This window comes from Phyllobates terribilis, unplaced genomic scaffold (assembly GCF_046119375.1).
Source record: "Phyllobates terribilis strain yellow unplaced genomic scaffold, ASM4611937v1 Scaffold_241__1_contigs__length_2998254, whole genome shotgun sequence".
NCBI lineage: Eukaryota > Metazoa > Chordata > Amphibia > Anura > Dendrobatidae > Phyllobates > Phyllobates terribilis.
The window spans coordinates 2,576,455-2,598,566 of NW_027363001.1; the positions used below are offsets into that span (position 1 = coordinate 2,576,455).

General features: G+C 43.6%; 9 non-coding genes and 3 pseudogenes across 9 annotated transcripts; all 12 read left to right on the forward strand.

Moving 5' to 3' along the window:
* Window positions 1-764: 764 nt before the first annotated feature.
* On the forward strand, window positions 765-856 carry LOC141217666 (U2 spliceosomal RNA; annotated as a pseudogene).
* Window positions 857-1,650: 794 nt separating this feature from the next.
* On the forward strand, window positions 1,651-1,837 carry LOC141217636 (U2 spliceosomal RNA). Its single transcript, XR_012286458.1, has one exon. It is a non-coding gene; the product is annotated as a U2 spliceosomal RNA (small nuclear RNA).
* Window positions 1,838-2,952: 1,115 nt separating this feature from the next.
* On the forward strand, window positions 2,953-3,143 carry LOC141217677 (U2 spliceosomal RNA). Its single transcript, XR_012286478.1, has one exon. It is a non-coding gene; the product is annotated as a U2 spliceosomal RNA (small nuclear RNA).
* A 1,115-nt stretch (window positions 3,144-4,258) lies between these two features.
* LOC141217655 (U2 spliceosomal RNA) lies at window positions 4,259-4,374 on the forward strand (annotated as a pseudogene).
* A 524-nt stretch (window positions 4,375-4,898) lies between these two features.
* Window positions 4,899-5,080, forward strand: LOC141217598 (U2 spliceosomal RNA). Its single transcript, XR_012286427.1, has one exon. It is a non-coding gene; the product is annotated as a U2 spliceosomal RNA (small nuclear RNA).
* Window positions 5,081-6,195: 1,115 nt separating this feature from the next.
* Window positions 6,196-6,386, forward strand: LOC141217678 (U2 spliceosomal RNA). The gene has a single exon (XR_012286479.1). It is a non-coding gene; the product is annotated as a U2 spliceosomal RNA (small nuclear RNA).
* Window positions 6,387-12,776: 6,390 nt separating this feature from the next.
* On the forward strand, window positions 12,777-12,964 carry LOC141217626 (U2 spliceosomal RNA). Its single transcript, XR_012286449.1, has one exon. It is a non-coding gene; the product is annotated as a U2 spliceosomal RNA (small nuclear RNA).
* Window positions 12,965-14,079: 1,115 nt separating this feature from the next.
* Window positions 14,080-14,270, forward strand: LOC141217679 (U2 spliceosomal RNA). The gene has a single exon (XR_012286480.1). It is a non-coding gene; the product is annotated as a U2 spliceosomal RNA (small nuclear RNA).
* Window positions 14,271-15,385: 1,115 nt separating this feature from the next.
* On the forward strand, window positions 15,386-15,576 carry LOC141217680 (U2 spliceosomal RNA). The gene has a single exon (XR_012286481.1). It is a non-coding gene; the product is annotated as a U2 spliceosomal RNA (small nuclear RNA).
* A 2,853-nt stretch (window positions 15,577-18,429) lies between these two features.
* Window positions 18,430-18,610, forward strand: LOC141217614 (U2 spliceosomal RNA; annotated as a pseudogene).
* A 1,115-nt stretch (window positions 18,611-19,725) lies between these two features.
* On the forward strand, window positions 19,726-19,916 carry LOC141217682 (U2 spliceosomal RNA). Its single transcript, XR_012286482.1, has one exon. It is a non-coding gene; the product is annotated as a U2 spliceosomal RNA (small nuclear RNA).
* A 1,115-nt stretch (window positions 19,917-21,031) lies between these two features.
* Window positions 21,032-21,222, forward strand: LOC141217683 (U2 spliceosomal RNA). Its single transcript, XR_012286483.1, has one exon. It is a non-coding gene; the product is annotated as a U2 spliceosomal RNA (small nuclear RNA).
* The last annotated feature ends 890 nt before the right edge of the window (window positions 21,223-22,112 follow it).

A 22,112-nucleotide genomic window follows, 5' to 3' on the forward strand; every position in this document is an offset into this window, starting at 1 on the left:
CACACACCATCTATTTAGCAAATGCCCTTGTTATCAAAAGCAGCCTTTTAAACTCACCTGAGCTAACAGGTATGTGCGCTGGTTACTCTGCTGCGCTTAAAATTTCTTTTTTGGTTTGCTACAATGCCTTTTCTGAAACGTTGTCTCCTTCTGCTGGAACACTGACTTCTTTCATTTAATGCCTGCAGACTATAAAAGAGAACCCAACCCAAAAAGTTTGGTTGATTAGTCTGTGGCATTCTGTTAAACTGTTGCTTATGGCGGTCTCTGTGAGCTTCTCAGCGACATTCAGCCAGCCAGGTATCCTGCCTGCAGTAGATGGAATGTGGCAATGGAACGCTGGCTGCGCGTGTCATAATAGGCTCTGAGCCTTTATATACCTGTGCACAGCAGCAGCCACCTTCAGTCTGCTGCTGGACAGCCAGCAGCAGCAGCAGCAGGAGAGGTATGTAATCAGGAGCCCTCCTGCTAAGGGTAGACAGCTGCTCGTTCCACCCCACCCCCCGCCTTAATTGGTTCTCCTCCCTTCCAACGGTGTTGAGGCGGGTGGGAACAGCAGGGGGTGAAGGTGCTGTGTTTAAAGAGGTGGAGTTATGCAGATCTAAAACGCGTGGATTGCAGCAGCAGCAAGCCGAAAAGTGCAGGCATGTAAGGGATCTAGAGGTTGACAACATGTCTTCTTAACGGGAGTCCAGGAGCTCATCTCCACAAATGGACTTTTCAGGATCCTTGGGTGGCTCCGTAGTTTGAAACCAATTCTGGTTATCGCTTCTCGGCCTTTTGGCTAAGATCAAGTGTAGTATCTTTCGAAAAGGCGGTTTTGGATGTTGGCCGCACTAGTAGATTGATACATTATGCACACTGGGGTTTAGGCGCTTGTTAGTACGCCAGGTGGCTAATATAGTCATCTGGTGGAAAGCATGGCCCCCCAGGATCGACGCCATTGGGCCGGGGAAGATCGAAAGCCCGAAGTGTGAAGTGCCCCAGGAGTGGTGACCCTGGGGTGCCTTAACTCACTGGGATTGGGAACCCCACTTGAGTTTATGGCACATTTGCACAAGCACTTCAAATTTTCTTTCTTCGCACACACCCTTATTCCGGGCCTTCTGGCCTTAGGATGGGGAATTTTTCAATTCCCGGTCGAAGGTCCGGGCAGTATTATACTGTGAAACCTTCACTATTTATTTAATTTCTTTGTCACTGTGTGTCCACTTATTCACGTGTGTCACGTCCTACTAGGATTTTGTCGGGATGCGGTTCCCTTACGGGTTCCTCTCTTGGCAGGTCTAGGGGGGGAGTGTGTGGCCATCAGGTTCCGCTCCCCCCTGAACCCCCCTGGCTCTCCTCTTTCGGGAGGAGAGCATTGTTGGCTCCCCTCTTCCGGGAGGGGAGCACAGTCTTTGGCTCCCAGTGCCTTGCTCGGGTGAGAACTCGGGCAGGTGCTGGGGGTGAGATTGGGTCGCCTCTGGCTTCGGCTGGAGGTGGCTTTTTGTCCCTGTTCCTCGCTGTGGCCTTTTGGCTCGGAGGGACGGGGAATGGTTTGGGGGACCCTTCTCCTTTTGGAGAGGGTTTCAAGAAGACCAGCATCCTAGTGCACTTTTTTTGTGGCACTTGTCACTTTTTTAAGCGCACTCGGGTTTTGTACACGAATTCGGGCTTTCGATAAAAAAAAAAAAAAAAAAAATCTGTTCTTATCAGTTTAATATCTGATACGTCCCCTATCTGGGGACCATATATTAAATGGATTTTTAGAACAGGGAGATGGAAAAAGAGCTTGCTCTGTCCACTCCACGCATTGACCTGGTATTGCAGTATCTCCAGGACCGGTGCACCCCTTCTTTAATGCAGTTTCTAAAATCAGAAAGAATTGAATTCAATGTTTTTTGTTCATTTTGCTTGTTTGTCGGATTTTTGGATGGACTCTTTGGCTTTGCTTTTCTTCTCCTCATTGGATTTTTCATGTTCAAAGTTGCAGAAGCCAGATTACAAGCTCATTTTGGTTCAACTTCAGCAACTGTGCATTGCATTGCCATGTAATGTGATGCAATGCTATCTTTCTAGCTCTCCCTTTTTACTTCCTTTTGGATAAACAGACATATTAGGCAAGCATTTTGGAGCTTTCACCTAAATAACTACAGGTGGTGAGATAAGCTGCACAATATAATTGACCTTTCAGTATATTGTTGCACACACACCATCTATTTAGCAAATGCCCTTGTTATCAACAGCAGCCTTTTAAACTCACCTGAGCTAACAGGTATGTGCGCTGGTTACTCTGCTGCGCTTAAAATTTCTTTTTTGGTTTGCTACAATGCCTTTTCTGAAACGTTGTCTCCTTCTGCTGGAACACTGACTTCTTTCATTTAATGCCTGCAGACTATAAAAGAGAACCCAACCCAAAAAGTTTGGTTGATTAGTCTGTGGCATTCTGTTAAACTGTTGCTTATGGCGGTCTCTGTGAGCTTCTCAGCGACATTCAGCCAGCCAGGTATCCTGCCTGCAGTAGATGGAATGTGGCAATGGAACGCTGGCTGCGCGTGTCATAATAGGCTCTGAGCCTTTATATACCTGTGCACAGCAGCAACCACCTTCAGTCTGCTGCTGGACAGCCAGCAGCAGCAGCAGCAGGAGAGGTATGTAATCAGGAGCCCTCCTGCTAAGGGTAGACAGCTGCTCGTTCCACCCCACCCCCCGCCTTAATTGGTTCTCCTCCCTTCCAACGGTGTTGAGGCGGGTGGGAACAGCAGGGGGTGAAGGTGCTGTGTTTAAAGAGGTGGAGTTATGCAGATCTAAAACGCGTGGATTGCAGCAGCAGCAAGCCGAAAAGTGCAGGCATGTAAGGGATCTAGAGGTTGACAACATGTCTTCTTAACGGGAGTCCAGGAGCTCATCTCCACAAATGGACTTTTCAGGATCCTTGGGTGGCTCCGTAGTTTGAAACCAATTCTGGTTATCGCTTCTCGGCCTTTTGGCTAAGATCAAGTGTAGTATCTGTTCTTATCAGTTTAATATCTGATACGTCCCCTATCTGGGGACCATATATTAAATGGATTTTTAGAACAGGGAGATGGAAAAAGAGCTTGCTCTGTCCACTCCACGCATTGACCTGGTATTGCAGTATCTCCAGGACCGGTGCACCCCTTCTTTAATGCAGTTTCTAAAATCAGAAAGAATTGAATTCAATGTTTTTTGTTCATTTTGCTTGTTTGTCGGATTTTGGGATGGACTCTTTGGCTTTGCTTTTCTTCTCCTCATTGGATTTTTCATGTTCAAAGTTGCAGAAGCCAGATTACAAGCTCATTTTGGTTCAACTTCAGCAACTGTGCATTGCATTGCCATGTAATGTGATGCAATGCTATCTTTCTAGCTCTCCCTTTTTACTTCCTTTTGGATAAACAGACATATTAGGCAAGCATTTTGGAGCTTTCACCTAAATAACTACAGGTGGTGAGATAAGCTGCACAATATAATTGACCTTTCAGTATATTGTTGCACACACACCATCTATTTAGCAAATGCCCTTGTTATCAACAGCAGCCTTTTAAACTCACCTGAGCTAACAGGTATGTGCGCTGGTTACTCTGCTGCGCTTAAAATTTATTTTTTGGTTTGCTACAATGCCTTTTCTGAAACGTTGTCTCCTTCTGCTGGAACACTGACTTCTTTCATTTAATGCCTGCAGACTATAAAAGAGAACCCAACCCAAAAAGTTTGGTTGATTAGTCTGTGGCATTCTGTTAAACTGTTGCTTATGGCGGTCTCTGTGAGCTTCTCAGCGACATTCAGCCAGCCAGGTATCCTGCCTGCAGTAGATGGAATGTGGCAATGGAACGCTGGCTGCGCGTGTCATAATAGGCTCTGAGCCTTTATATACCTGTGCACAGCAGCAACCACCTTCAGTCTGCTGCTGGACAGCCAGCAGCAGCAGCAGCAGGAGAGGTATGTAATCAGGAGCCCTCCTGCTAAGGGTAGACAGCTGCTCGTTCCACCCCACCCCCCGCCTTAATTGGTTCTCCTCCCTTCCAACGGTGTTGAGTCGGGTGGGAACAGCAGGGGGTGAAGGTGCTGTGTTTAAAGAGGTGGAGTTATGCAGATCTAAAACGCGTGGATTGCAGCAGCAGCAAGCCGAAAAGTGCAGGCATGTAAGGGATCTAGAGGTTGACAACATGTCTTCTTAACGGGAGTCCAGGAGCTCATCTCCACAAATGGACTTTTCAGGATCCTTGGGTGGCTCCGTAGTTTGAAACCAATTCTGGTTATCGCTTCTCGGCCTTTTGGCTAAGATCAAGTGTAGTATCTTTTGAAAAGGCAGTTTTGTCCTTGGGCTGCCCTAGTAAATTGATGCATATTACACACTGGTTTGGTGCACTTGTTAGTACGCCAGGTGGCTCATAGAGTTATCTGATGGAAAACATGGCCCTCCAGGATCGAAGTCACTAGGCTGGGTAAGTGTGAGGGCTTTGGAGCAATGTGCCCCAGGAGTAGGCGCCCTGGTGGGAGTCCAAGCTTACTGGGACTGGGAACCCCAGAAAGACTTGGCTTCGTTGCACGCCGCACCTTTGCCAATCATACTTTCTGAGCAACCCCCCCTATTCCTGGCCTCCGGGCTAGGAAGGGGAATTTTTATAAACCCGGTCGGAGGTCCGGTCAGCTTTGGGCTGAGAAACCAACACAGGCTCCAGCTCCACTAGGGTGGCAGCCTAGATGGAAGCTGGGAGCACGAAAACGGCTCTTCTCCGGCTTCGGCTAGGGAGAGCATCGGAGATCCCTGACCCTCGCTGTGGCCTTCTGGCTCGGAGGGATGGGGATGGTTTATTGGGGACCCTCTCCTCCGGGAAGGGTCCACATGAATCCTCGCCTCGTGCGCTGTTTTGGTGTGACTTCGGTCACATTTTTCAGTGCCTTGGATGCAGCTTCAATCAAAAAATCTGTTCTTATCAGTTTAATATCTGATACGTCCCCTATCTGGGGACCATATATTAAATGGATTTTTAGAACAGGGAGATGGAAAAAGAGCTTGCTCTGTCCACTCCACGCATTGACCTGGTATTGCAGTATCTCCAGGACCGGTGCACCCCTTCTTTAATGCAGTTTCTAAAATCAGAAAGAATTGAATTCAATGTTTTTTGTTCATTTTGCTTGTTTGTCGGATTTTGGGATGGACTCTTTGGCTTTGCTTTTCTTCTCCTCATTGGATTTTTCATGTTCAAAGTTGCAGAAGCCAGATTACAAGCTCATTTTGGTTCAACTTCAGCAACTGTGCATTGCATTGCCATGTAATGTGATGCAATGCTATCTTTCTAGCTCTCCCTTTTTACTTCCTTTTGGATAAACAGACATATTAGGCAAGCATTTTGGAGCTTTCACCTAAATAACTACAGGTGGTGAGATAAGCTGCACAATATAATTGACCTTTCAGTATATTGTTGCACACACACCATCTATTTAGCAAATGCCCTTGTTATCAACAGCAGCCTTTTAAACTCACCTGAGCTAACAGGTATGTGCGCTGGTTACTCTGCTGCGCTTAAAATTTCTTTTTTGGTTTGCTACAATGCCTTTTCTGAAACGTTGTCTCCTTCTGCTGGAACACTGACTTCTTTCATTTAATGCCTGCAGACTATAAAAGAGAACCCAACCCAAAAAGTTTGGTTGATTAGTCTGTGGCATTCTGTTAAACTGTTGCTTATGGCGGTCTCTGTGAGCTTCTCAGCGACATTCAGCCAGCCAGGTATCCTGCCTGCAGTAGATGGAATGTGGCAATGGAACGCTGGCTGCGCGTGTCATAATAGGCTCTGAGCCTTTATATACCTGTGCACAGCAGCAGCCACCTTCAGTCTGCTGCTGGACAGCCAGCAGCAGCAGCAGCAGGAGAGGTATGTAATCAGGAGCCCTCCTGCTAAGGGTAGACAGCTGCTCGTTCCACCCCACCCCCCGCCTTAATTGGTTCTCCTCCCTTCCAACGGTGTTGAGGCGGGTGGGAACAGCAGGGGGTGAAGGTGCTGTGTTTAAAGAGGTGGAGTTATGCAGATCTAAAACGCGTGGATTGCAGCAGCAGCAAGCCGAAAAGTGCAGGCATGTAAGGGATCTAGAGGTTGACAACATGTCTTCTTAACGGGAGTCCAGGAGCTCATCTCCACAAATGGACTTTTCAGGATCCTTGGGTGGCTCCGTAGTTTGAAACCAATTCTGGTTATCGCTTCTCGGCCTTTTGGCTAAGATCAAGTGTAGTATCTGTTCTTATCAGTTTAATATCTGATACGTCCCCTATCTGGGGACCATATATTAAATGGATTTTTAGAACAGGGAGATGGAAAAAGAGCTTGCTCTGTCCACTCCACGCATTGACCTGGTATTGCAGTATCTCCAGGACCGGTGCACCCCTTCTTTAATGCAGTTTCTAAAATCAGAAAGAATTGAATTCAATGTTTTTTGTTCATTTTGCTTGTTTGTCGGATTTTGGGATGGACTCTTTGGCTTTGCTTTTCTTCTCCTCATTGGATTTTTCATGTTCAAAGTTGCAGAAGCCAGATTACAAGCTCATTTTGGTTCAACTTCAGCAACTGTGCATTGCATTGCCATGTAATGTGATGCAATGCTATCTTTCTAGCTCTCCCTTTTTACTTCCTTTTGGATAAACAGACATATTAGGCAAGCATTTTGGAGCTTTCACCTAAATAACTACAGGTGGTGAGATAAGCTGCACAATATAATTGACCTTTCAGTATATTGTTGCACACACACCATCTATTTAGCAAATGCCCTTGTTATCAACAGCAGCCTTTTAAACTCACCTGAGCTAACAGGTATGTGCGCTGGTTACTCTGCTGCGCTTAAAATTTCTTTTTTGGTTTGCTACAATGCCTTTTCTGAAACGTTGTCTCCTTCTGCTGGAATACTGACTTCTTTCATTTAATGCCTGCAGACTATAAAAGAGAACCCAACCCAAAAAGTTTGGTTGATTAGTCTGTGGCATTCTGTTAAACTGTTGCTTATGGCGGTCTCTGTGAGCTTCTCAGCGACATCCAGCCAGCCAGGTATCCTGCCTGCAGTAGATGGAATGTGGCAATGGAACGCTGGCTGCGCGTGTCATAATAGGCTCTGAGCCTTTATATACCTGTGCACAGCAGCAGCCACCTTCAGTCTGCTGCTGGACAGCCAGCAGCAGCAGCAGCAGGAGAGGTATGTAATCAGGAGCCCTCCTGCTAAGGGTAGACAGCTGCTCGTTCCACCCCACCCCCCGCCTTAATTGGTTCTCCTCCCTTCCAACGGTGTTGAGGCGGGTGGGAACAGCAGGGGCTGAAGGTGCTGTGTTTAAAGAGGTGGAGTTATGCAGATCTAAAACGCGTGGATTGCAGCAGCAGCAAGCCGAAAAGTGCAGGCATGTAAGGGATCTAGAGGTTGACAACATGTCTTCTTAACGGGAGTCCAGGAGCTCATCTCCACAAATGGACTTTTCAGGATCCTTGGGTGGCTCCGTAGTTTGAAACCAATTCTGGTTATCGCTTCTCGGCCTTTTGGCTACGATCAAGTGCTTTATTGCAGGAGATTGTGGTTGAAGGGCACTCGGGTACCCCTCTCCTTGGCCTGGCAGGATCGTCCACTTTGGTGGACTTAACCTGCTTGCTGCTATTAGGGAGAGGGCTTAGTCCCAGGGTAACGAGTTGCGATCCCCCAGCTTCCAGGTGTTTTTCGCTGCAAGAACACTGGGAGCGCAGATTGCAAGCGGCTGCAATTTGCAACCTTGTTGCGTTTTTCCATGGAGGTTGACCCTAACCTCGTGCCTCTCTATGCGAGGCTAAAAAACTCTATCCGAGTTCACTTCACGGCGGGTGGCTCGGATATGAGGAAATTAGGGTATGTAGTCCAGGACGTGCTCAGGAACCTTCTTGGCGTACAAAGGAATGAAATTCTCTCCATCCAGGATTATCCCAGAAGAGGTGACTATGACATCACATTCACCGGAGAAGGTATTTTTAGAGATGTACTAGAAAAGTTAAAAAAAGTTGAAAATAGTCCTGTTTTGAAAGGGATACAAATTGTTGAGCACGTCCTGGATGAGGTAAGACTGGTTATTGTAAAAATATTTTCGCCCTTTGTTTCTGCTCCAGAAGTAATGTCATTTCTAGCAATTTATTTTAAAAGTGTTAAATGTATTGGGAAGATATTAAACGAATATAACATATGGACATCTAAGTGGAAATTCCTTGTGAAGTGTACAAGAGATCCAAATACACCAGGTGGTATACGGCTCCCCCCTGCCCGTTTCAAAATTGGGCAAACAAATGGGGATTTCTTCTTTTCTGGGATGCCAGTATATTGCAGAAATTGTGGGCGCTATGGTCATTCAAAAGAAAACTGTCATGTATCATGTAGAAATTGTGCTAGTGAAGAACATGAGACAAAAGAATGCCCTAAGGAAAAGAAATGCAGTTTTTGCCAGACTCCAGGTCACTTTTATTTTTCTTGCCCTCACAGATTTCGGGAAGATGAGCAAAAGGGGAAGTCCAAGACGTCCGACCAAGGACCAAAAGATCAGACCACCCCTCAGGAGGAGGAACAACAACCTGGAGCCTCTGGAGACAATAAGGGCGTACCAAATAGTGAAGTGTCTCCAGAGTCTATGACAGGTAAAATACCAAATCCCAAAACCTGGCTGCAGGACCTGCGGGAGTCCAAAAGGAGGGCTGAGAAGGAGCAGAAGGGCACTACTGGTAAGGTCAAAAGGGACCGGCAAAAGGCCGACACAGAAGCCCATGCCCAGTCTGGGTCTCCTAGTGCTGAGGGCGCTGAGTGGATAAAGGTGGGTCCTAAGAAAAAGAAAAAGGGTGGTTCGGAGGAGGCAGCAGGAGGTGAACAGATGGACACTTCTCCAGAAGGGGACGTGGACGCTGGACCCTCAGGGGTTTCGGTCTCCGCTGCTACAGGTGGGGACCGGGATCTTGCTGCCTCTGAAGAGTCAGAGGCTCTGCCTTGTGCGCAACCTCCACCTATAGGACGACCTTCTACAGGTAAAACAGGGGCGGCGGAACCCCTCGGGGACCCACCTGATGAGGAACTGCATGGCCAGCCAATGGAGACCCAGCGGGTTCTGCCAGCCAGCCCTCCGAGCTATGCCAGTGTAGCGTCGGGTTTATATAAATGTGGTAATCTTTCCTCCTCCACGGAGACTCTCGTGACGATACTATCAGATGAGGAGGGAGGCGCAAGCCCAGTGGTCTGATCAGGTTCATCGGACAGGTAAATCCGTTGCTCTTAGTTACCTAATTAAAATTTCTACATTTTCTAATGATGGCTGAACTCAAAGGTATTTCCCTCAACGTGAGAGGCATAAAATCTAACACGAGAAGAACTGCTCTTTTTAATTTTTTTACGTGTTTTACTGCATCTGTATTTTTTCTGCAAGAATGTAATATACCACATGAAATGTCATATCAAAAATATAAAGATGAGTGGAAGTGTGGGCCATCTGTCTGGTCCGGATCGAATGCTGCAGGATCAGCGGGTGTAGCCATACTTTTTAAAGGGAACGTTTTAATTGATTTTATTCAGGAAATTTTACCAGGTCGTATTTTATTAGTGAAAGCTTTTATTGATGGTATTAGATGGCAGTTTTTAAATTTTTATGGATCCCCAGAGAAAAATGAAAGAGCCGAAATGCTTGATCTTTTACCATTATTTATTAATAACTCTGAACCTTTTATCTTAGCAGGGGATTTTAATTGTGTTTTAAAAGGTGAAAACCGGCGCTCCAGCTCTGTAAGCAGGAACTACGATAAAACCTCAGGTATGCTACATGATATAGTCAAAGATGCTAAATTGATAGACATATATAAAGAGTGTCATAGTGACAGCCCAGAGGACGCCGGTTTCACTTGGAGCAATGCTAATTGTAGCTCTAGGATTGATTGTATTTTTGGTTCAGATAAAACAATACCTGCCAAATGTGAAGTTTTAACTAATATATTTTCAGACCATAAACTTTTATCCTTTACCATAAAAGTAAATGACAACAAAAAATGTGGTAAGAAAAGCTGGAAAATGAACGTATCCCTTTTAACCGACCCGCAGATTTTATCAGATTTTATTGAGTTTTATAGGAAATGTAGAAAAGGGAAAAAAACAAATGAGACTTTGAGTGTATGGTGGGATAGAATGAAAGTAAAAATAAAAGACTTTTTTATTAAAAAGAGTATATGTAGAGCCAAAGAAAAATATGAAGAATATAGAATTTTAAATACCCGCCTACAAACATTATTTAAGCTCAGAGACAATGGGATAGATGTACAAGTTGATATTTCAAACTTAAAAGAAGAGATTTCAAAATGGCTAGAACAAAAAGGAAAAGAGATAATTTTTCGTTCTAGAGTACAACATATAGAAGAAAATGAAAAGTGTTCCAGATATTTTTTTAGGAAAAATAAAAAAGAAAAAGTGATAATTGACCATATAGATGGTGAGAATAATATAAAAAATATGCTGGGTAAAGTTGAGGGTTTTTTTTCTAATCTTTTTAATGGAAAAAATATAGATAATAAATTAATGGATGATTCGCTGCAAGGACTAACAGCTGTTTTAGATCCCGCATCCCAAGAGTTTTTATCCTAAGTTTTAACGGAACAAGAAGTGTTAAAAACTATTAAAAGTTTTAAAACTGGAAAGGTCCCTGGTCCTGATGGCATCCCAATAGAATTTTATGTATGTTTTTATGATATTTTAAAAGATGATTTGTTTTATTTGTTTACTGAGGTTTTTAATAATAAGGTTTTATTAAATTCCTGGAAGAAAGGTGAAGTCTCCCTCCTATACAAAAAAGGCGATAAATCAAAATTAGAAAACTGGAGACCAATAACACTTTTAAATTGTGACTATAAAATAATGGCTAAAATTTGTGCAAATCGTCTAAAAGAAGTCATCAGCAAAGTTATTCATTCTAATCAAGTGTGTGGGGTGCCGGGGCGCAGTATATGGGACAATCTGAATTTAGTGAAAGACTGTATTGAGGATGTGAAAGACAGAAAGGGGAAAATGGCGATTTTATCTATTGATTTTGAAAAAGCATTTGACCGTGTCTCACACTTTTATCTTTTTAAAGTTTTAGAGAAAATGGGCATACCAGAAGGGTTTTTACTATCGCTTAAAGCATTTTACAAGGATTGTACAAGTAAGATTTTAGTGAATGGTTTTAAGACACAAGAGGTATTTTTACGGTCAGGGGTGAAACAGGGATGCCCTCTGTCCCCCCTACTGTTTATCTGTGCACTGTAACCAATGTTATGTGCAATACGCCAAAATAAACAGATATGCGGTGTCCCTCTGCCTGGAAGCGGTGGTTTGGAGGCCAAGGTTGTAGGCTACATGGATGACGTGGCGGTCTTGTGTACAGATGCACCATCACTTACGGCCACTCTCCATCAAGTGCAATCCTTTTGCCTAGCTTCTGGTTTTAAAATCAATTTTAATAAGTGTAACATTTTAAGTGTTGGGGGGATGATTTTACGTGATGTACCAATTAATGTCTCCGAATCCATTTCCATTTTAGGTATATCATTCACTGAAAATAATGATGGTTATAATAGTTGGGAAACAGTTACACAGAAAGTAAATACGAAAATATGTATGTGGAACATGAGGAGACTTACAATGGAGGGTAAAGTATTGGTTTTAAAGATGGTGATTTTACCTCTTTTATTGTATCTTAGCATGGTTTTCCCCCCGCCTGTTAATGTTTTAAAAAAGATAACCAAAACCTGTTTTACCTTCTTTTGGAACTCAAAAATGGAAAAGCTGAAAAGAGAAATCGTGATGAAATCAAAAGTAAAAGGTGGTAAAGATTTTCCAGATTTTAATAGGTTTCTTTTAATCCATCTGTTCGTTTACTGTTTTAATGCCCTTTTTAAGAATCACTATTGGTCCTTTTTTATGCGTTTTAATACAGGATTTTTTATGAGAAAGTTTGGATGGTATGAAGTTAATATATCTGTGCCCCATGCTTTTAATTTGTCGACGCATTATGAGATTTTAAGGAAAATAGTGTCCGATTTTAATTTAGGGACTAAGAAAATAGAGGAATTAAGAAATAGTAAGAAACTAATTAAAGAAATACGTAAAAGTGAGGAAATATGTAATGTTGACAGATATGATGATGACAAATCTATGTCTATCTGGAAAATGATTAACGTTTTTTATCTTTTTAATGAACAGAGAGATCTGGCTTGGAGTTGCATGCACCGCTGTCTTCCTTGCCGGGCATTCCAATACAGAAGAGGATTTGTGAGGTCTGCCATCTGCCCAAGAGCCGGATGCCAAGACGAGGAAACGGTGGAACATCTATTATGGACATGTAATTTTGCAAAGGATTTCTGGAGAAGACTGCTCCCCCTACTGGAAAGGGTGGCAGACCTCAAGGACTTTACATATAAAACTGTGCTATACGGACTTATGGAATGCCCCACAATGGACCAGTACACAATGGCTTGGAAGACAGTGAACTGCGCCAAGTCATCTCTCTGGAAAGCGCGCAACATTGCTATTTTTAAACAAGATGTTTTATCAGTGAATGATGTTTTAAGTTTATGTTTATGTGAAATGTATACTTATTATTTAATTGACAAAAAGAAGAATGTACATATTTCCAAAAAATGGCTTGTTGACCAATGGAACCTAATTATTTAAAATCTTTGTATTTTTTTGTTTTGTAAATTTCATTTGTCTTTTAACGTTTGGTATTTGTGTAATTATGCTTGTAATTTGTTAAAGTTTTAATAAACGGTTTTATCCCTCTGCAGGGGATAGCCAAATTAAAAAAAAATCTGTTCTTATCAGTTTAATATCTGATACGTCCCCTATATGGGGACCATATATTAAATGGATTTTTAGAACAGGGAGATGGAAAAAGAGCTTGCTCTGTCCACTCCACGCATTGACCTGGTATTGCAGTATCTCCAGGACCGGTGCACCCCTTCTTTAATGCAGTTTCTAAAATCAGAAAGAATTGAATTCAATGTTTTTTGTTCATTTTGCTTGTTTGTCGGATTTTGGGATGGACTCTTTGGCTTTGCTTTTCTTCTCCTCATTGGATTTTTCATGTTCAAAGTTGCAGAAGCCAGATTACAAGCTCATTTTGGTTCAACTTCAGCAACTGTGCATTGCATTGCCATGTAATGTGATGCAATGCTATCTTTCTAGCTCTCCCTTTTTACTTCCTTTTGGATAAACAGACATATTAGGCAAGCATTTTGGAGCTTTCACCTAAATAACTACAGGTGGTGAGATAAGCTGCACAATATAATTGACCTTTCAGTATATTGTTGCACACACACCATCTATTTAGCAAATGCCCTTGTTATCAACAGCAGCCTTTTAAACTCACCTGAGCTAACAGGTATGTGCGCTGGTTACTCTGCTGCGCTTAAAATTTCTTTTTTGGTTTGCTACAATGCCTTTTCTGAAACGTTGTCTCCTTCTGCTGGAACACTGACTTCTTTCATTTAATGCCTGCAGACTATAAAAGAGAACCCAACCCAAAAAGTTTGGTTGATTAGTCTGTGGCATTCTGTTAAACTGTTGCTTATGGCGGTCTCTGTGAGCTTCTCAGCGACATTCAGCCAGCCAGGTATCCTGCCTGCAGTAGATGGAATGTGGCAATGGAATGCTGGCTGCGCGTGTCATAATAGGCTCTGAGCCTTTATATACCTGTGCACAGCAGCAGCCACCTTCAGTCTGCTGCTGGACAGCCAGCAGCAGCAGCAGCAGGAGAGGTATGTAATCAGGAGCCCTCCTGCTAAGGGTAGACAGCTGCTCGTTCCACCCCACCCCCCGCCTTAATTGGTTCTCCTCCCTTCCAACGGTGTTGAGGCGGGTGGGAACAGCAGGGGGTGAAGGTGCTGTGTTTAAAGAGGTGGAGTTATGCAGATCTAAAACGCGTGGATTGCAGCAGCAGCAAGCCGAAAAGTGCAGGCATGTAAGGGATCTAGAGGTTGACAACATGTCTTCTTAACGGGAGTCCAGGAGCTCATCTCCACAAATGGACTTTTCAGGATCCTTGGGTGGCTCCGTAGTTTGAAACCAATTCTGGTTATCGCTTCTCGGCCTTTTGGCTAAGATCAAGTGTAGTATCTGTTCTTATCAGTTTAATATCTGATACGTCCCCTATCTGGGGACCATATATTAAATGGATTTTTAGAACAGGGAGATGGAAAAAGAGCTTGCTCTGTCCACTCCACGCATTGACCTGGTATTGCAGTATCTCCAGGACCGGTGCACCCCTTCTTTAATGCAGTTTCTAAAATCAGAAAGAATTGAATTCAATGTTTTTTGTTCATTTTGCTTGTTTGTCGGATTTTGGGATGGACTCTTTGGCTTTGCTTTTCTTCTCCTCATTGGATTTTTCATGTTCAAAGTTGCAGAAGCCAGATTACAAGCTCATTTTGGTTCAACTTCAGCAACTGTGCATTGCATTGCCATGTAATGTGATGCAATGCTATCTTTCTAGCTCTCCCTTTTTACTTCCTTTTGGATAAACAGACATATTAGGCAAGCATTTTGGAGCTTTCACCTAAATAACTACAGGTGGTGAGATAAGCTGCACAATATAATTGACCTTTCAGTATATTGTTGCACACACACCATCTATTTAGCAAATGCCCTTGTTATCAACAGCAGCCTTTTAAACTCACCTGAGCTAACAGGTATGTGCGCTGGTTACTCTGCTGCGCTTAAAATTTCTTTTTTGGTTTGCTACAATGCCTTTTCTGAAACGTTGTCTCCTTCTGCTGGAACACTGACTTCTTTCATTTAATGCCTGCAGACTATAAAAGAGAACCCAACCCAAAAAGTTTGGTTGATTAGTCTGTGGCATTCTGTTAAACTGTTGCTTATGGCGGTCTCTGTGAGCTTCTCAGCGACATTCAGCCAGCCAGGTATCCTGCCTGCAGTAGATGGAATGTGGCAATGGAACGCTGGCTGCGCGTGTCATAATAGGCTCTGAGCCTTTATATACCTGTGCACAGCAGCAGCCACCTTCAGTCTGCTGCTGGACAGCCAGCAGCAGCAGCAGCAGGAGAGGTATGTAATCAGGAGCCCTCCTGCTAAGGGTAGACAGCTGCTCATTCCACCCCACCCCCCGCCTTAATTGGTTCTCCTCCCTTCCAACGGTGTTGAGGCGGGTGGGAACAGCAGGGGGTGAAGGTGCTGTGTTTAAAGAGGTGGAGTTATGCAGATCTAAAACGCGTGGATTGCAGCAGCAGCAAGCCGAAAAGTGCAGGCATGTAAGGGATCTAGAGGTTGACAACATGTCTTCTTAACGGGAGTCCAGGAGCTCATCTCCACAAATGGACTTTTCAGGATCCTTGGGTGGCTCCGTAGTTTGAAACCAATTCTGGTTATCGCTTCTCGGCCTTTTGGCTAAGATCAAGTGTAGTATCTGTTCTTATCAGTTTAATATCTGATACGTCCCCTATCTGGGGACCATATATTAAATGGATTTTTAGAACAGGGAGATGGAAAAAGAGCTTGCTCTGTCCACTCCACGCATTGACCTGGTATTGCAGTATCTCCAGGACCGGTGCACCCCTTCTTTAATGCAGTTTCTAAAATCAGAAAGAATTGAATTCAATGTTTTTTGTTCATTTTGCTTGTTTGTCGGATTTTGGGATGGACTCTTTGGCTTTGCTTTTCTTCTCCTCATTGGATTTTTCATGTTCAAAGTTGCAGAAGCCAGATTACAAGCTCATTTTGGTTCAACTTCAGCAACTGTGCATTGCATTGCCATGTAATGTGATGCAATGCTATCTTTCTAGCTCTCCCTTTTTACTTCCTTTTGGATAAACAGACATATTAGGCAAGCATTTTGGAGCTTTCACCTAAATAACTACAGGTGGTGAGATAAGCTGCACAATATAATTGACCTTTCAGTATATTGTTGCACACACACCATCTATTTAGCAAATGCCCTTGTTATCAACAGCAGCCTTTTAAACTCACCTGAGCTAACAGGTATGTGTGCTGGTTACTCTGCTGCGCTTAAAATTTCTTTTTTGGTTTGCTACAATGCCTTTTCTGAAACGTTGTCTCCTTCTGCTGGAACACTGACTTCTTTCATTTAATGCCTGCAGACTATAAAAGAGAACCCAACCCAAAAAGTTTGGTTGATTAGTCTGTGGCATTCTGTTAAACTGTTGCTTATGGCGGTCTCTGTGAGCTTCTCAGCGACATTCAGCCAGCCAGGTATCCTGCCTGCAGTAGATGGAATGTGGCAATGGAACGCTGGCTGCGCGTGTCATAATAGGCTCTGAGCCTTTATATACCTGTGCACAGCAGCAGCCACCTTCAGTCTGCTGCTGGACAGCCAGCAGCAGCAGCAGCAGGAGAGGTATGTAATCAGGAGCCCTCCTGCTAAGGGTAGACAGCTGCTCGTTCCACCCCACCCCCCGCCTTAATTGGTTCTCCTCCCTTCCAACGGTGTTGAGGCGGGTGGGAACAGCAGGGGGTGAAGGTGCTGTGTTTAAAGAGGTGGAGTTATGCAGATCTAAAACGCGTGGATTGCAGCAGCAGCAAGCCGAAAAGTGCAGGCATGTAAGGGATCTAGAGGTTGACAACATGTCTTCTTAACGGGAGTCCAGGAGCTCATCTCCACAAATGGACTTTTCAGGATCCTTGGGTGGCTCCGTAGTTTGAAACCAATTCTGGTTATCGCTTCTCGGCCTTTTGGCTAAGATCAAGTGCAGTGATCTAGCGGCTGCTGCCTTGGTCTTGGCTGAGAGGTGCTCGGGGTACCCGGCTCCTTGGCCTGGGGGGATCGCTCTGTTTTTCAGCAGGGCTTCACCTCCCTGCTGCTATTAGGGAGTCGGATTAGTCCCCGGGCAACGGGAGGCGATCATCTACCTGGCACTTCGGTGTTGAAGGTTTCTATTGAGAAGAGGAGAACCTGTTTGTGAAGAAGATGTCTGCAGCATCACATGAAGGAGAGGAAGATCATGTGCCTGAATTCGCTAAGGTGCAGAATTCTATTCGTTTGGTTGTTCAGGAGAACTTTCGAGATCAAAAGGATTTTAGGTATGTGATGAGTCAAGTTCTTGTGGATCTTTTTGGTTTGAAGACAGAAGAAGTGTTGGCGATAATGGACTACCCCAGGAGGGGTGTTTATGATATAGTTTTTGTTGACAAAGTTTTTTTTGAAGGATATCTAAGGAAAATGACTGCAAGCCAGGATAAAAGAATGGAGGGGATAAGTGTAATGCCACACTTCCCCGTTAGAGATAAATGGATCATTGTTAAAATGTACTCTCCATTGGTGGACGAAGAGGATGTTCTTACATTTTTGGAGTTTTTTTGTTTGTCAGTAACACCAAAAGGGAAGATTTATAATGAATTTGGTTTTTGGACTTCGAAGTGGAAATTTTTGGTCCGTTTCAAAGAAGATGAGCAGGGGACTGTGTTGCTTCCCCCAGCTAGGTTTAAGTTGGGTAATATAAATGGTGATATTTTTTTCAGTGGTATACCCACTTTTTGTCGAGTTTGTCGTCAATACGGGCATGGAAAGGAAAATTGTTCGGGTGGTGTATGTGGTTTTTGCAAAAAAGGTGATCATGAGTCAAAGGATTGTAAAGATCGGAGGAAGTGCAACTTGTGTCAGGAAGATACGCATGTTTTTAAGAATTGCCCAAAGAGGAAAAGAAATAAAGAGAAGGAGGTAGTGGTTAAAAAGGTTTTGGTAGAGAGAAAGGAGGAAAGTGTAGAAAAGGTGTTGGTGGTAAAGGGAAAAGAAAGCAAACCTGTAGGAGTGCAGAGGGAGATGGAGAAAACAAGAGTAGATTGGGGGGATAGGGTAGAGAGTGAAATGGGAGGTGTAAGTCAGGGAACTGGCCGTGGTAAGGTTAAAAAGCAAGAAAAGAGAAAGGAACAGGAAGTGGAGGTGGCAATGGAAGAAAATATAGTTGTTTTTCAACAACCTATGTTTATAAAGAATGCAGAATATTTTAACCGGTTGTACCGTAAGTTGTATGATGAGAAACGTTTGGACTATCTTATAGAGAATGTTAGGAAAGAACTAATAAGAGATAAAAATGTTTTTTGTGCGAAATATAGAATACCAGATGGTGTATCGAAACAAGTTTTTTCAGCATCAAGGGTTGAAGATTTGTCCCTTAAGGTTCTGAGTTGGGTTGGGGTTCATGCTTTTGATAATGGTTACAAGTATTTTACTTGATGTTATTACTGTTGTTAATACAGTTATAATTTAATTTTTATTTTTTTGGTATCCATTCAGGTTCTGAAACATTTCTTTCTTTGTAAGTATTGTTGTATTTTTGTAATTTTTTTTTCTGACATTAAAAGTACCAAAACCTGATGATGATTTAAGTTGGAGTCCACGTCTTGTCTCCCTTTGGGGAGAAGAGGACTGTGGAGTGGACTTTAATTTTAACCTGAATAGGTTTTAAAAAAAAAAAAAAAAAAATCTGTTCTTATCAGTTTAATATCTGATACGTCCCCTATCTGGGGACCATATATTAAATGGATTTTTAGAACAGGGAGATGGAAAAAGAGCTTGCTCTGTCCACTCCACGCATTGACCTGGTATTGCAGTATCTCCAGGACCGGTGCACCCCTTCTTTAATGCAGTTTCTAAAATCAGAAAGAATTGAATTCAATGTTTTTTGTTCATTTTGCTTGTTTGTCGGATTTTGGGATGGACTCTTTGGCTTTGCTTTTCTTCTCCTCATTGGATTTTTCATGTTCAAAGTTGCAGAAGCCAGATTACAAGCTCATTTTGGTTCAACTTCAGCAACTGTGCATTGCATTGCCATGTAATGTGATGCAATGCTATCTTTCTAGCTCTCCCTTTTTACTTCCTTTTGGATAAACAGACATATTAGGCAAGCATTTTGGAGCTTTCACCTAAATAACTACAGGTGGTGAGATAAGCTGCACAATATAATTGACCTTTCAGTATATTGTTGCACACACACCATCTATTTAGCAAATGCCCTTGTTATCAACAGCAGCCTTTTAAACTCACCTGAGCTAACAGGTATGTGCGCTGGTTACTCTGCTGCGCTTAAAATTTCTTTTTTGGTTTGCTACAATGCCTTTTCTGAAACGTTGTCTCCTTCTGCTGGAACACTGACTTCTTTCATTTAATGCCTGCAGACTATAAAAGAGAACCCAACCCAAAAAGTTTGGTTGATTAGTCTGTGGCATTCTGTTAAACTGTTGCTTATGGCGGTCTCTGTGAGCTTCTCAGCGACATTCAGCCAGCCAGGTATCCTGCCTGCAGTAGATGGAATGTGGCAATGGAACGCTGGCTGCGCGTGTCATAATAGGCTCTGAGCCTTTATATACCTGTGCACAGCAGCAGCCACCTTCAGTCTGCTGCTGGACAGCCAGCAGCAGCAGCAGCAGGAGAGGTATGTAATCAGGAGCCCTCCTGCTAAGGGTAGACAGCTGCTCGTTCCACCCCACCCCCCGCCTTAATTGGTTCTCCTCCCTTCCAACGGTGTTGAGGCGGGTGGGAACAGCAGGGGGTGAAGGTGCTGTGTTTAAAGAGGTGGAGTTATGCAGATCTAAAACGCGTGGATTGCAGCAGCAGCAAGCCGAAAAGTGCAGGCATGTAAGGGATCTAGAGGTTGACAACATGTCTTCTTAACGGGAGTCCAGGAGCTCATCTCCACAAATGGACTTTTCAGGATCCTTGGGTGGCTCCGTAGTTTGAAACCAATTCTGGTTATCGCTTCTCGGCCTTTTGGCTAAGATCAAGTGTAGTATCTGTTCTTATCAGTTTAATATCTGATACGTCCCCTATCTGGGGACCATATATTAAATGGATTTTTAGAACAGGGAGATGGAAAAAGAGCTTGCTCTGTCCACTCCACGCATTGACCTGGTATTGCAGTATCTCCAGGACCGGTGCACCCCTTCTTTAATGCAGTTTCTAAAATCAGAAAGAATTGAATTCAATGTTTTTTGTTCATTTTGCTTGTTTGTCGGATTTTGGGATGGACTCTTTGGCTTTGCTTTTCTTCTCCTCATTGGATTTTTCATGTTCAAAGTTGCAGAAGCCAGATTACAAGCTCATTTTGGTTCAACTTCAGCAACTGTGCATTGCATTGCCATGTAATGTGATGCAATGCTATCTTTCTAGCTCTCCCTTTTTACTTCCTTTTGGATAAACAGACATATTAGGCAAGCATTTTGGAGCTTTCACCTAAATAACTACAGGTGGTGAGATAAGCTGCACAATATAATTGACCTTTCAGTATATTGTTGCACACACACCATCTATTTAGCAAATGCCCTTGTTATCAACAGCAGCCTTTTAAACTCACCTGAGCTAACAGGTATGTGCGCTGGTTACTCTGCTGCGCTTAAAATTTCTTTTTTGGTTTGCTACAATGCCTTTTCTGAAACGTTGTCTCCTTCTGCTGGAACACTGACTTCTTTCATTTAATGCCTGCAGACTATAAAAGAGAACCCAACCCAAAAAGTTTGGTTGATTAGTCTGTGGCATTCTGTTAAACTGTTGCTTATGGCGGTCTCTGTGAGCTTCTCAGCGACATTCAGCCAGCCAGGTATCCTGCCTGCAGTAGATGGAATGTGGCAATGGAACGCTGGCTGCGCGTGTCATAATAGGCTCTGAGCCTTTATATACCTGTGCACAGCAGCAGCCACCTTCAGTCTGCTGCTGGACAGCCAGCAGCAGCAGCAGCAGGAGAGGTATGTAATCAGGAGCCCTCCTGCTAAGGGTAGACAGCTGCTCGTTCCACCCCACCCCCCGCCTTAATTGGTTCTCCTCCCTTCCAACGGTGTTGAGGCGGGTGGGAACAGCAGGGGGTGAAGGTGCTGTGTTTAAAGAGGTGGAGTTATGCAGATCTAAAACGCGTGGATTGCAGCAGCAGCAAGCCGAAAAGTGCAGGCATGTAAGGGATCTAGAGGTTGACAACATGTCTTCTTAACGGGAGTCCAGGAGCTCATCTCCACAAATGGACTTTTCAGGATCCTTGGGTGGCTCCGTAGTTTGAAACCAATTCTGGTTATCGCTTCTCGGCCTTTTGGCTAAGATCAAGTGTAGTATCTGTTCTTATCAGTTTAATATCTGATACGTCCCCTATCTGGGGACCATATATTAAATGGATTTTTAGAACAGGGAGATGGAAAAAGAGCTTGCTCTGTCCACTCCACGCATTGACCTGGTATTGCAGTATCTCCAGGACCGGTGCACCCCTTCTTTAATGCAGTTTCTAAAATCAGAAAGAATTGAATTCAATGTTTTTTGTTCATTTTGCTTGTTTGTCGGATTTTGGGATGGACTCTTTGGCTTTGCTTTTCTTCTCCTCATTGGATTTTTCATGTTCAAAGTTGCAGAAGCCAGATTACAAGCTCATTTTGGTTCAACTTCAGCAACTGTGCATTGCATTGCCATGTAATGTGATGCAATGCTATCTTTCTAGCTCTCCCTTTTTACTTCCTTTTGGATAAACAGACATATTAGGCAAGCATTTTGGAGCTTTCACCTAAATAACTACAGGTGGTGAGATAAGCTGCACAATATAATTGACCTTTCAGTATATTGTTGCACACACACCATCTATTTAGCAAATGCCCTTGTTATCAACAGCAGCCTTTTAAACTCACCTGAGCTAACAGGTATGTGCGCTGGTTACTCTGCTGCGCTTAAAATTTCTTTTTTGGTTTGCTACAATGCCTTTTCTGAAACGTTGTCTCCTTCTGCTGGAACACTGACTTCTTTCATTTAATGCCTGCAGACTATAAAAGAGAACCCAACCCAAAAAGTTTGGTTGATTAGTCTGTGGCATTCTGTTAAACTGTTGCTTATGGCGGTCTCTGTGAGCTTCTCAGCGACATTCAGCCAGCCAGGTATCCTGCCTGCAGTAGATGGAATGTGGCAATGGAACGCTGGCTGCGCGTGTCATAATAGGCTCTGAGCCTTTATATACCTGTGCACAGCAGCAGCCACCTTCAGTCTGCTGCTGGACAGCCAGCAGCAGCAGCAGCAGGAGAGGTATGTAATCAGGAGCCCTCCTGCTAAGGGTAGACAGCTGCTCGTTCCACCCCACCCCCCGCCTTAATTGGTTCTCCTCCCTTCCAACGGTGTT